This window comes from Siphateles boraxobius, unplaced genomic scaffold, assembly GCF_051911475.1.
Source record: "Siphateles boraxobius isolate OS27281-9 unplaced genomic scaffold, OSU_SipBor_1 46, whole genome shotgun sequence".
In the NCBI taxonomy this organism is placed as follows: domain Eukaryota; kingdom Metazoa; phylum Chordata; class Actinopteri; order Cypriniformes; family Leuciscidae; genus Siphateles; species Siphateles boraxobius.
Genome location: NW_027509097.1, coordinates 18298252 through 18310625, shown reverse-complemented (window position 1 = coordinate 18310625; position 12374 = coordinate 18298252).

Below are 12374 nucleotides of genomic sequence, written 5' to 3'. Positions count from 1 at the left end.
AAATGGTACCAGAACAAATTAACCTGATATGGACGAAGAAATCTCCATTTTCAGCATTTTTGAATGTGATCTGAGCGATGTTCCTCAATCACCGATTAAGGCCTTATTATGCGTTACGTCATTGTATTCATATTAAACCGCTGAAGCGCTCATATGAAACAATCGCGTCGAATTAGTGGTATAAATTCTAGCCCAGCTAACTAATTTGCCATTGTCTGTGAAAGAACGGTGCTGTTTTGATTTGTTAAAAAGAGTCACTCACACGCAACGTCGTGTCTAAGCGAGAGACTCAGTGCAAACTGTCAGCACAGCTAGTCCGCTGCTCCGAACGATCTGTGTTGTTGGTTGGCATTGCGTCCGGAACGCGAGCAGGCGTTCCTATCTAGTTTTTCTGACAACAGCACCAATCTCACAGACCCTCGTGTAAACAAGCGACAGTTGTAGCCAATAGCTCCCTCAATCCTAACTTACAAGTAAAACCCTCTACCTCGAGTGATAGTTTTAGCACCGCCTAAAAACTTAGACACGTTAGAGCGTAAAGTGTAACCTTAAACCAAAGACTATAGATTTTGCCTGATTTGAACTGAGTAATTTGAACACGAGTAATGAGAGTCAAAGCTCTTCGAGGCTTTGAATCAAAGGAGTCAACTGCGTCACAAATGATTCTTTGTTTGAAGCGCACTCACTGGCGACCCCTGCTGGTCAAAACAGTGGAAGTGTAGCGGAAACTCAAATCAACGGAACACCTTTTACAAACCAATCGCAAAGGTTTTATCAAAAGGTGTAATCAGGTAATGGCAATCCGCGAGCTACCTAATATCGTTTAATATGAAGTGTCTTTCAAGGCAAAATATCTTAGTAAACTGTAGGGCTCGTTTTATGAAAGCTTGACTTGAAAGTCAATCAGACCCTAAATCAAATGCGTCATTAAATGTGTACGAATCTATAAAGTGATACGAGATCACATAGAGACCAGATACACACTGGTTCACGAACCGTTGAAATTTAAAACAATTTCGAAACAGCTATGACGCGTAACGAAGCCCAGTTTAATAAAATCACGTGACCTTAGCAGTGATACACATTACACACTCCGAATGATTTGAGACGAATGATTCACCCTGGTGTCAGAGCTTCACGAAGCACGTCTCATAAGAGGGTTAAACCACCCTCTTCTCTCTCTCTTTCTCTCTCTCGACCCCTTCCTCTTGGTTTCACTTTCAGATTGAAACCCAGATACTTTGGGTTTTTATTTGTGTTTCTTTTATTTTTACTTAAATCTACCCCTATTTTATTTTGTGTATTTACACCTGTTGAGCCTGAATCGTCCTATTCAGTTAAGTTGAATTTAATTAAATTAATTTGCTTATTCAAGTTCCCCCTTAGTTACCAGAGCTATGAGAACACACAATGTTTACATAATTTTTTTTGATTTTATTTCAATTTAGTTATTTACTTTGGTTTCAGCCTGAATTCTTATATTCAGCTAAAGAAAAAAAAAGGGCTTAACTAAATTTGAAATTTAATTAAATTACTTGATACGCTTCCCTTTCCTTTTAGTTTTCTTAGAGCTATAAGGACGTTCTAACTTTACCTTTACCTTATTTTAGATCACTAGTCACTATCCTCATCTTCTCTCTCTCTATAGGATTACAATATCTAGCGACTGTTGTTTCCATAGTGAGTTACACAGGTCATTAATATCCTACTTCCTGTCTGTGTTTTACCCATCCTCACTCCTTAGCACCAAGCTAAATACATGAAGTACGGCTAAACACAAACGCACAGTAGGCCCCAGACAGAACTGGAAACACTTCCCATTGTTTCTTCTTCTTCTTTTGGACCTTGAGATGTCTGATGTGTCCCTGGTAGCTTAGTCTAACAGCAGCATAACCCATAAGTGACTCCTGTTTACCTATGTCTCCTAGCTAAACCTAAATAGGTAAAACATTCCTTTCTTCTTCTTCTTTTCTGGTTTCATCCTATTGTTTTATTTTGGTTTTGCTCTATCTGTTACTCTCGTAGCACAACATGTAAGAAGAACCATCAGCATTTTTGAGTAATAGGTTATGACATGTAAGAGCCCAGTCATCAGTCGATGCTGCTTAAAGCACGTCAACTTATAAGCAAGATACTCAAAACTTTTTTTGTTGTTGTGTGTGCTCACCAACACTAAATTTTAGCTGCTCCACATAGCCATTCTCCCACACAGATAGCTCACCACCTCTGTAGAAACTTGCATTTGCCTTTGCCATTTCTCTATCGTGTTCCCAAAAGTGTGCCAGTAGGCCTCAGACACCCGGCCCTGCCACCAGGACCACCTGAAGACGCGGTAGAGCAGTGTCATGGACATCCTTCAGCCTGAAGCAGGCAACGACCTGCCACGGCAGAGGAAGGAAAGGTTAGGCAACAACGAAAGCAGACGTCTGACACCCAGCCTGAGCCACCAAGAGCTGACCAGCATTATCTTCTCCTTGGCCATGCTCCGCAGGCCTCAAACAGGAGGTAAATGAACTAACGCTGCCAGCCACAGGACTCCACAGATAACGAACCCTGCTTAACGGAAGAAGGCACAGGACAGATGCAGAGACCCTGACAGCGTGGAGCAACTGAAAGAGATCACAAGTTTTCAAGCGGCTCTGACAGCTGCTGAGCACCTGCCAACAGACGAGAGAGGAACTGGTTGAACTCAAAAAGAGAGACGCTGAAGCCATCGGCTTGCAGCCAGAGCTGAAGTCCCAACACTGACTCAGCGATGCTGCAACATTATAGACCAGCTCGATGTGGTCCAAATAGAACTGAAACAGTCCAACCAACTGCAAATGGACCCCACGAGAAAGATGTACCCTGCTGAACTTCGCATCAGCAGCGTAGGCTTCCCCAGCCCTGCACAAAAGGGGGGGGGGGGGGGGGGGGGGGGACAAACCCCTCTGCTTAACATGTCATCAGACAATTTCCTTAAAGCTTCTGCAGCCGTGGAAGGAAAAGGTTTGATTCAGAAGAATCTTGAAACGACGCGTGTAGTGACACTCAAAGACCTCAACCGAATGGCCAGATATATCCCTGCATTTACACCAGAGCTTGCTAGACTCTATCTGATCTGGATCACATCCAGCCCAGAGTTGCGACGCTTTCTGGCTCGGCAGCCAGAAAACATCCAGTCTAACTACCAGGAGCTGGAACAAGCCATCACAACAGGATTCTCAGACTTAAGAGTCTGAATGTAGACTGGGCGCGGTCCCAGACACCAACCAGGGTAACCCTGAAAGTCCCTGTGCTACTACCACAGACATCAAGCGAGCTACCTCGGAGCGTGCAACGAACCTGTGATGGAGGAAGACACCAGCTTCAAGAACCTTTTGACTCTGAACTTCAAAACCCAGAAGACACACGGCATGACCACAATGCACGACTCTGCTACAAAGGTCCTAGTCAGCATAGGACATCAAACTTTTAAAGTAGATGAAAATGTGTGCTCAAAAGGAAGCAAGAGTTTGCATTAGGAAAAATTGAATTTTACTGATTTAAAGAAAATCTTGAATGCAGGTGTAAGCCTCACGTGCCAACAGACTATGCACTGCTTTTTGAAACATACAGACATTGTGCCACCCGCTGGTTGAAATATACACTGCTGCACATTAGTTTCCATGACAATGACTTGTTACAGGAAATACAAACTCCAAATAGGGCATTCGTCACCCTAATGCCAGATAGTAAGCAAACCACCTAAGCTGGGAAAACTAGCATGACCTAGAGCCCCTTCGTAACTAATTGGTAATTAATAATTATTCATACATGTTTGGATTACATCAGTCTTACATGTTAATAAAACTCCCGATAAGGGATGATATGTCATTTTACCTGCATGCATGTCTGTGTATCCTTGCACTTAACCACAAGTTGATTGCAATTAACTACACAGCAGCGTCTTACAAAACAGGCTAAATTAATTAGCTCAATTGTCAGACTAATATTTGTGGGAATCCACAATATCATCTTACTTTATAGGATTTCAGGAAAAGCAATTCTGTGGCCACAAGAATTGGGTTTCCTGCCCTATAAACACATACTCTTTAAAGTATCTTTAATTTGTAAGCTTGTTGCTATAAGATCTTTTGACACTTAAGGGACTTGAAAATGAGCAAAAAGGCAGTACATCAATCAAATGAATATAATGAATTTAATAAGGCAGAACTACTTATGTTTTTACTACGGTTACATGGGATATATGTATTTACAAACATAATAAACAACAAAACACGATAAGGCATCGATGAACGAGAAATGGATAGAGTGTGGACAATGGAAACACGTGTGAGAGGGGAAGAGAGAGAGAGAGAGAGAGAGAGAGAGCATTGGCAACATTCACCCTGACAGTCCCCTGTCTGTAACAACACGAAAACATCATCTTAATGCTTCTTAGAAGCTCTATAAAGAGATATACTTAAGTTTCTGGGTCTCTCTGTGTCGCGGCATTCCTGCGCGTGCGTGAGCGGAGTCCTTTAGGAAGCGTCACTGGGTGCTGCTTGGCGCGCGTGTTGAACACAGTTTCCAAGTCTTTGGGGTAACATTACCAAAGGAAAATAGTTCGGCTAAGTTCGTTTCACTTTGTGGAAGTGAACAGAGTCGACTACGGAAAACAAAACTTTGACTAACAAAGAAAAGAAATAAAGATCTCTACGGGGAAATCACGCGGAGTTAACGTCACATCTTTGCATGGCTGGTGAAGAAGCGTGTGTGCATATCTCGCCACGTGGTCACGTGCGCGTGTTTCTCCTTCAAAACGAGCGCGCGCTCGTTTAAAGGTCCCTTGTCGATGGATTTGCTGAAGAGATATGTCACGCTGTGTTCTTTTCACTCGTCGATTGGAATTAAACACGGAGACTTATCTAAGACTGAAAAACACAAACTAAACTAGAAACAAATAAAAGAAAGGCGAAGAGCTCGCCCGGAGGCGAGACGTTACATTATGACACTAGGACAAGAGAAGTAAGAGAGCGATAAACTGGTATTCAGTCCTTTTGAAGACCAGACGTTTCCGCCTTCTTTGGAAGAGGGTCCAATCAGGAGCTGTCCCTTTGGAGGGAGATTTTATGACCCTTTGTGTTATAACCAGGCATTTAAATCTCTAGTTTCATTGGGTGTTTAAGAGAAGAATCTTCACAATTCTTATAATACTAATGTGTCACAAGGTTTAGCAAAATGTAATGTCAATTAACAAATGGGGAATGAAGATTGGAGTTTATCGAGACCAAACTTGCCACAAATGGATTTGGTTAAACATTAGTTGGCAAAGTTTAAAACATTATCGCATTAGAGTTGTCGAGAAACATAGACCAAACCACAAAAAGGCAACTCATGAAATAGGGAACTTAGATACATTGTTCATACAATTCTCAAGTGGATATATAATAGCATATATATATATATATACTGTATATATATATGAATACAGGATTCATTTCTCCTCCTTGGTTAGAATTCAGAGAGAGACACAGTTCTGTGAACATTCCTTTGGGTCGTAAACGCTGTTATCTAAGAACACCAGTGATGTTAGTTTTGGTCTCTTTTCACTCCAAAGATGGAAAACATAGTAAACTATATTTTACTGGATATTACTGTACGTATTCTGATTGATCACACCGAAAGCATTCTGGAGGTGACCAGAACTATGTGTACAAGTTATGGGAATAGACAGTTATATTTAAAATGCATAATGAAGGTATTTATAATTCACTTTAAGCTACGATAAAATCATAGTCATTCCAATGTGACATGGGCAAATGGACACACATAAAAACACGTTGAATATATCTGGTTAAATGTCTTTTAAAGAAAAGAAGTTTCTTTTCGCTTTGGAATCCACTTCCTTTGTGACATTCCGATCAGTCATAAAATGTCTTGTAATCGGACACCACGCTCTGTCCTGAGTGTGGTCTTCACTGGTGGGGGAATGTGTGTGTGTGTGTGTGTGTGTGTGTGTGTGTGTGTTTGGGTTAATTTACATTCAGAGATTTTTGATCTTTAGCAGGATGTATTTAGTTATTCAGATTCACCCACTTAGCCCAGTCCTTACATATGCGATACACATTTTGATCACTAGCTGCTGGCTTGTCTTAATGCAGATAAAACGATAGCTGGAATTGACATCTCTACTTAAAATAATAATAATAAAAAAAAAAGGAGTCTTAACTGGTATCGGTAATTTCAGCATTAAAGCGTAAGTCTGTTTGACAAAGGAATCTCATCTCAGCGGCATGCAAACTGTACCGGTATTTATTAGTCTGCTTTGGTTGAAGGAATCCAAATTGCAGTATTGCTTAATCTGTTTCTGACGAAGTAATCTCAGAACAGTGTTATATACACGTAGACTTGGGTGATGCTCCCCTTTCTACAAAGTAAAGACCTTACAAATTATTGTTAGATTGATGTAATTCACCTAAATTTTGGCTGCATCTACAAGCAGAGAGCTACCTAGCGATCAAAACTGTTCACTCGCTGAAAAGTCAGTATTTATTCACAAGATGGACGTAACTATATGGGCTTAGACAAGCTTTGACTTACAGCAAATCTATTTCCTTACTCTGTAAACAAATAGAATAAGTTGCGTAAAGTAAAGAGAAGAGTTCCATGTGTAAAATTTGCAAATGCCAAACCACATTTGCATTTTACTGAATGTAACATCAAGTTCTTGAAGGACTTAAAGTATATGCGCCCCCTTTTAACCCGTTTAAACATGCATAACTCATTTAAAATGTGCAGACATTCTTCATGGACTGTTGAATTGTTCTGACATGCACTGGTTCCCCTGACAACGACACAGGAAGTGCTAACTCGTGACGTCATTTTGTAAACAAACCAGCCTAGGTGGCTAAGCTAACTTAACCAACGTCCACCCAGCTTAGGCTAAGCTAAGCTAACCTAGCATCCATCCAGCTTAGGCTAAGCTACATAATAACTTCTACAGTTAGCGGTAAGCATAATTTACTTAAAGCCTTAATTACAGCTTTTATGTATACAGCGCAAAGTATTCTAAAATACTTTCTTTAACCCCATTTAGGGTTTCTTAATTTTTCTCTTTCCTCACTTTCAATTCTTCTCAGCTGAATTTCACCTTCACTAGTTTAGGCATAGTCCTTGCTGAGCGCTGTAGGCTAAATTTGCAGATGCCCTGTCAATTAAACCCAAGTTTAATTACATGTAAGCTGTGTAGCTAGAGAAGAATTCTTATAGTTATGAGAATTTTCATCAGCATGTTGACTAAACCTTTGGAGAGACACACACGGTGTGGTCTTAAACACGCAACAGCTGTGACCCACTATGGAGTGTTGGTCCAGGCAAATCTAAAGGTTAGTCACTAGTGCTATTGATTATTCTCAATTTCAGATCATTCCCGCTGTTTTGATCACTTACTTAAGTCCTTTTTATTTTTATTTTACTTCGATAATAATAGCAGTCAGCTATTCACTTGTCTATTCTGTCATGTATATGATTTATTTCCATTTCCTCTCTTGTTCAAATGTGGTTCCATTTCCCATAGGGCCCAGAAAGGAACCAGAGACACCTTTATTTGTGATTTTGTTAATTTTCAACAAGTGCACTAATTTTTATGACCCTGCAACACAAGTAATTTCAACGATTACTAGAGCATAACTATAGTCCTGAGGATTGATAATAAGCATAATTTGAATAGGAAAGCTGTCCTTTTTCCTCCTATTCTTCACTTCGTCAAGCCGTAGTGAACCACCAGTTAAGTCCAGATAAATATTTTAGTCATAAGAACCATCTTAAGTCCTTTATTTCATCTCGGCTATGCCCTTTCCAGGAAATACTCTCGGAACCACACAAGTCTTAGCCTCCTAACATCCACTGTTAAGATGATAAGGATACAATACACACTTCACTAGCTAGCTACACATGAAATACCTAGCTTTATGCTACATATCTAGCGAACCCATTAAACCGTGGCTCTGAACTTTCTAGGGTCATGCATTAGTCTCTCACCACAAGTGTGCCAAAATGTTGCAGATCCTCTGCTTAACCTGACCTTAACCGGACAGGAGACCGAAAAGACTGACAAGCCATCGCGAGGAACACTGTTCCACCCATGGCTGCTGACATCCGACGGCACCAGAGCCAACGGAACTGCAACATGAGAGAAGAGGACAAACGACCCATGACCCGAGCCAGAGTTACAGCCACACCGGGGTGATCAAGATTCTCATCTCCTTACCCCACCTTATGGGTATAAAACAGAAGGTAAACAATCTCACATAATAGATCACAGCGTCCCACAAGGAGCGGACCTGTGCCCAAAGCCTTACAGACCAGCTAGAGACTGAGGTTCGAACCAGATTCAATGCAGCTGGACTGAGCATGCCCAGGACCAGTACAGAACTGTCACCATTGCAACAACCCAGGTACCAGCCAAGCCCCTTGGAGAAGCCATGGAGGACAGCAGCCTCAACCTGCAAACACCACAGGAGGACCAACGGCTGTCAACGACAGCATCCTCTTCCATACCCTTCACACAGGTGTCAATCTGAGGCTCCGCAAGGACAGCTGGACGCACCTGCCTCAGAGTTACTGGAGCCGCTGACACACGCAAAATAGCTCCCTGCACAGGACTCACCCGAGGAATCCTGTAAGGTACAAGCTTCCGAATCCTTGCCCACCCCAGCTTAGGCAAGCTTGCGTCGGCACCACCATAAGGACAGAACAACACCTCAATCCTTCAGACCTCTCGTGACTGAGAGGCTAACAACCACCTTCTGACCTCCGGCCACCAGCACCAGGTCAGCTTGAAAACCACTCTATGCTACATAGAGGCCTAACCACTTCCTGCAACCACAAGGAAACACCTGCCCCAAAACTATTGAACTTCAGAATGCCCCAACACCTGCTGCCTCAACACCTGCTGCAGAGACCTGGACTTGGCTACTGTCCACATCACCAGCCGTGGAACGACCACCGCTCCAGAAGACACGAGCTACCAGAGGCCACCATGGCCTTCCAGCCTTCTATGACAAGTGTGTGTCTGATCTCTCTGCACTTCCAACTTCGCTCGTGGTTGTCCTTGAGGGGGGACAACAACGATTGAAAGGGGGGATCTGTAGGATATGGACCAATCAGACACATACTAATTATTCATTATATACAAAGGTTTATGAAACTCCTCACACAGCCCAAATGAACAAACACAAGGGCAGAAACAGTGTCATGTTACAGGGCATGATAAGGAGATTTTACGACCTCCGAGGAATGTGGCCACATACTCAAGAGAGAGACTATGAAACAGAAACCCTCTTTAAAACAGACTTTGCTGCATTAATCATAGACTAACTGATCTATAAATGAACATGCATAAAACTGTGAAAGAAATAGTGTAAATGGTTTACTGTCTCGTGTACTATTAGGTATATATTATGGTATGTATCCTGGTATACAACCAACTAACGATCAATGTAACCTCACCTGTATCATGCCTCCTACCTAATTAATCCTAATTTAATGACTCACACTTTGATGTACATCACCTTCTTCTAGAATGCAGTGTGGATGTGATATAGCTATCTGAGCATTAGTGAACGTATAATCATGCTAGGGACAAAGATCCGTAAATCAACTAAGAGCCACTTTCCCTCTCAGACATGTCACCTTTCTGATTGGTCGAGTTCAACCCTTAGGGGAGGATCTTTTCCAGGCCTTATTAGAGACAGTCCACATGTGACCTCCCTCTCTTAGTTCTTTCATCCAGCCGCAACACTGTTCTGGTGATTCTGGTGAACCCCCTCCCCCTCCACGGGGGCCCCAGGGCCCAGCAGGCCTCGATTCCAACCAGATATGGGCTCAGGCATGAGAGAGATGACTCTCTCACAAAGAACCAAGGACAATCTCAAGAGTTTTGGAACAAAGACTCCAACCAACAACGACTCCAATCACCCATCCTTCCGACTTCCTCACTTCTCCTGGGTGCTCGGTGTGGCCTCAACAGAGTCCCAGGCCTTGACCAAACCAGCGATGCGTTCCTGGAGAAAGAGAACGCTCAACCAACTTCCACTTGACACTGCCGGAACCATCAACGACTTCAATTTTCAACAACTTCAAGAATTGTTCCCATTACAAATGCAAGTATTCAATTCAATGAAATGTGAAAATGAAATTCTGATGGTTCTTCTCATAGAAGATGGTTCTTCTCATTCATGTGTGTATGTTGTTTAGTTTATTTATATTCATATAAATATCTATATTTAGTTAATACAACTTGTACATAATATGTATTTGGTCCTGTTTTGTTTGCAATACAAGTCACTTTACGATCACGGTTTTTGCTACTGGCTCAAAGTACTGTACAGGCGAAGAAATAATTATTCTTCTGTGGTCATGGAAGATACCCTTTTCTTAGAATAAATTAATAATCAAAAGAGTTCGTTGGAAGAACTGATTAATTGATTGTAATATTAATTCAGCCACATCAAGTTAATCCAATTAACTGACCCAAATATTTATAATTAATAATAACAATATATGATTGATTATTAATATTTCCAAAAAGCTGAGTTCCTTACACTGAAGAGGAATAAAATAGGCCTATGCACATATAAGCATGTCTGCCTAAAATAATCTCTAAATAAGATTTAAAACTGAATAAATCCAAAACATTTATTTTAAGGTCCTTTATGGAAACCCCGCAGCTTAAATAAAAGATGCTGTAGATTTTAGTTACATCAGATAAAAAATACAACAGTTAAAACAACATAGCATAATGCAAAATAAACATTGCTGTAAAACAGTCATGTTAAACTGATACTTTTGTGATATGGTTTAAAAAAAACATAGCATAATGAACAAACAATGTTGTACATTTTTAAAATCATACTTTATGATAAATTAATATAGTAGATACATGTTAATATCTGTATCAGATCAATATCATAATACAATGCTTCATATTTTTAAAAAAATCATACTTTGATAAATTAATATAGTAGATACATGTTAATATCTGTATCACATCGATATCATAATACAATGTTCCATAGTTTTTTTTTAAATCATACTTTATGATAAATTAATATAGTAGATAAATGTTAATATCTGTATCACATCAATATCATAATACAATGCTCCATATTTTTCAACCCATCCTTTGATAAATTAATATAGTAGATACATTTTAATATCTGTATCACCAGTTACAGCAGATGTAAAGAATGTGGATAAAACGAATACGTAGCCTGGACTATTTAAAACACTAATTAATTATACCACCTTTTCCTTATGTATAAACAATTTTTCTAATTAAACATCACTGCGTAATACAGATAAACAGCACCGTAGCATAAATTAATATATAGAGAAAGTACTCACTGTTTTGCATTTTTGATGAGGTGGTCATCAAAATGCAAAAGTTTTTGGTCCAGACATGGGGTATGGCACACGTCCATGTGTCTTGGCTATTTTATAGCCTTTTACAGTAAGAGCCTGTGGAAAACTATGGGAAAACGGCGGAGCTGTGTGTCCACTATTTCAGTACTCTATGAATGGAACTGTTTAGGTTCAAGGCCAATTCACATTCCCAGGGGGGGTAGGCAGACCTTTTGATTACACGAGCGCCATATTTCACTGATAACTGTCACTCCTGAAAATAAGTCTTATGAATTAAAAGTAATTTATTACCGGTGGTACGAAAATAGCGATGATATCACTTATTTGTCATGCACACTGTCCATGCTGGCAGGCACTACCTGTGCGATTTTTTTTTTTTTCTTCAACCCTGGTGAAAATGTAAGATGATTTTATTTTTATCTAAATCTAACATAATTGGTACAGTAAATTTGTACAATATTTATTTTAAATGAACAGAATGCTTTTCAACTTCAGTAATTTAGTAAGATTTTTTAATGAACGGCATGATTTTCAACTTCAGTAATTTAGTAAGATTTTAAATGAACAACAATTAGTAAACTATTTATTTTATATATGATATATTTTAATTTATACACGTTTAAAGGAACACAATGCTTTTCAATGGGCTCAGGAACGTGTCACAAAAACAGATACCAGGCCAGCCACACGCTGGTGTGACAGAGAAAAAGACTTCAGGGGAAACACTTGTGGATTTTTTTCAACCATGGTGAAACAGTAAGTTGATTTTGTTTTTGTTTAATTTATATACTTTTAATTGAACAGCATGCTTTTTCAACTTCTGTGTGAGAAACTTCCAAAGTCCTCAGCAATGCGGAGGGAGGTGAATTCCTGCCTTGACAAAGACACACATACATAGACGCTCGCTCGCTATAGTTTTTGAGGCAGAGTGATATCATTCATACATTTGGATTGTTTGCAATATTTTTGTGGCTCCATTTTATTCA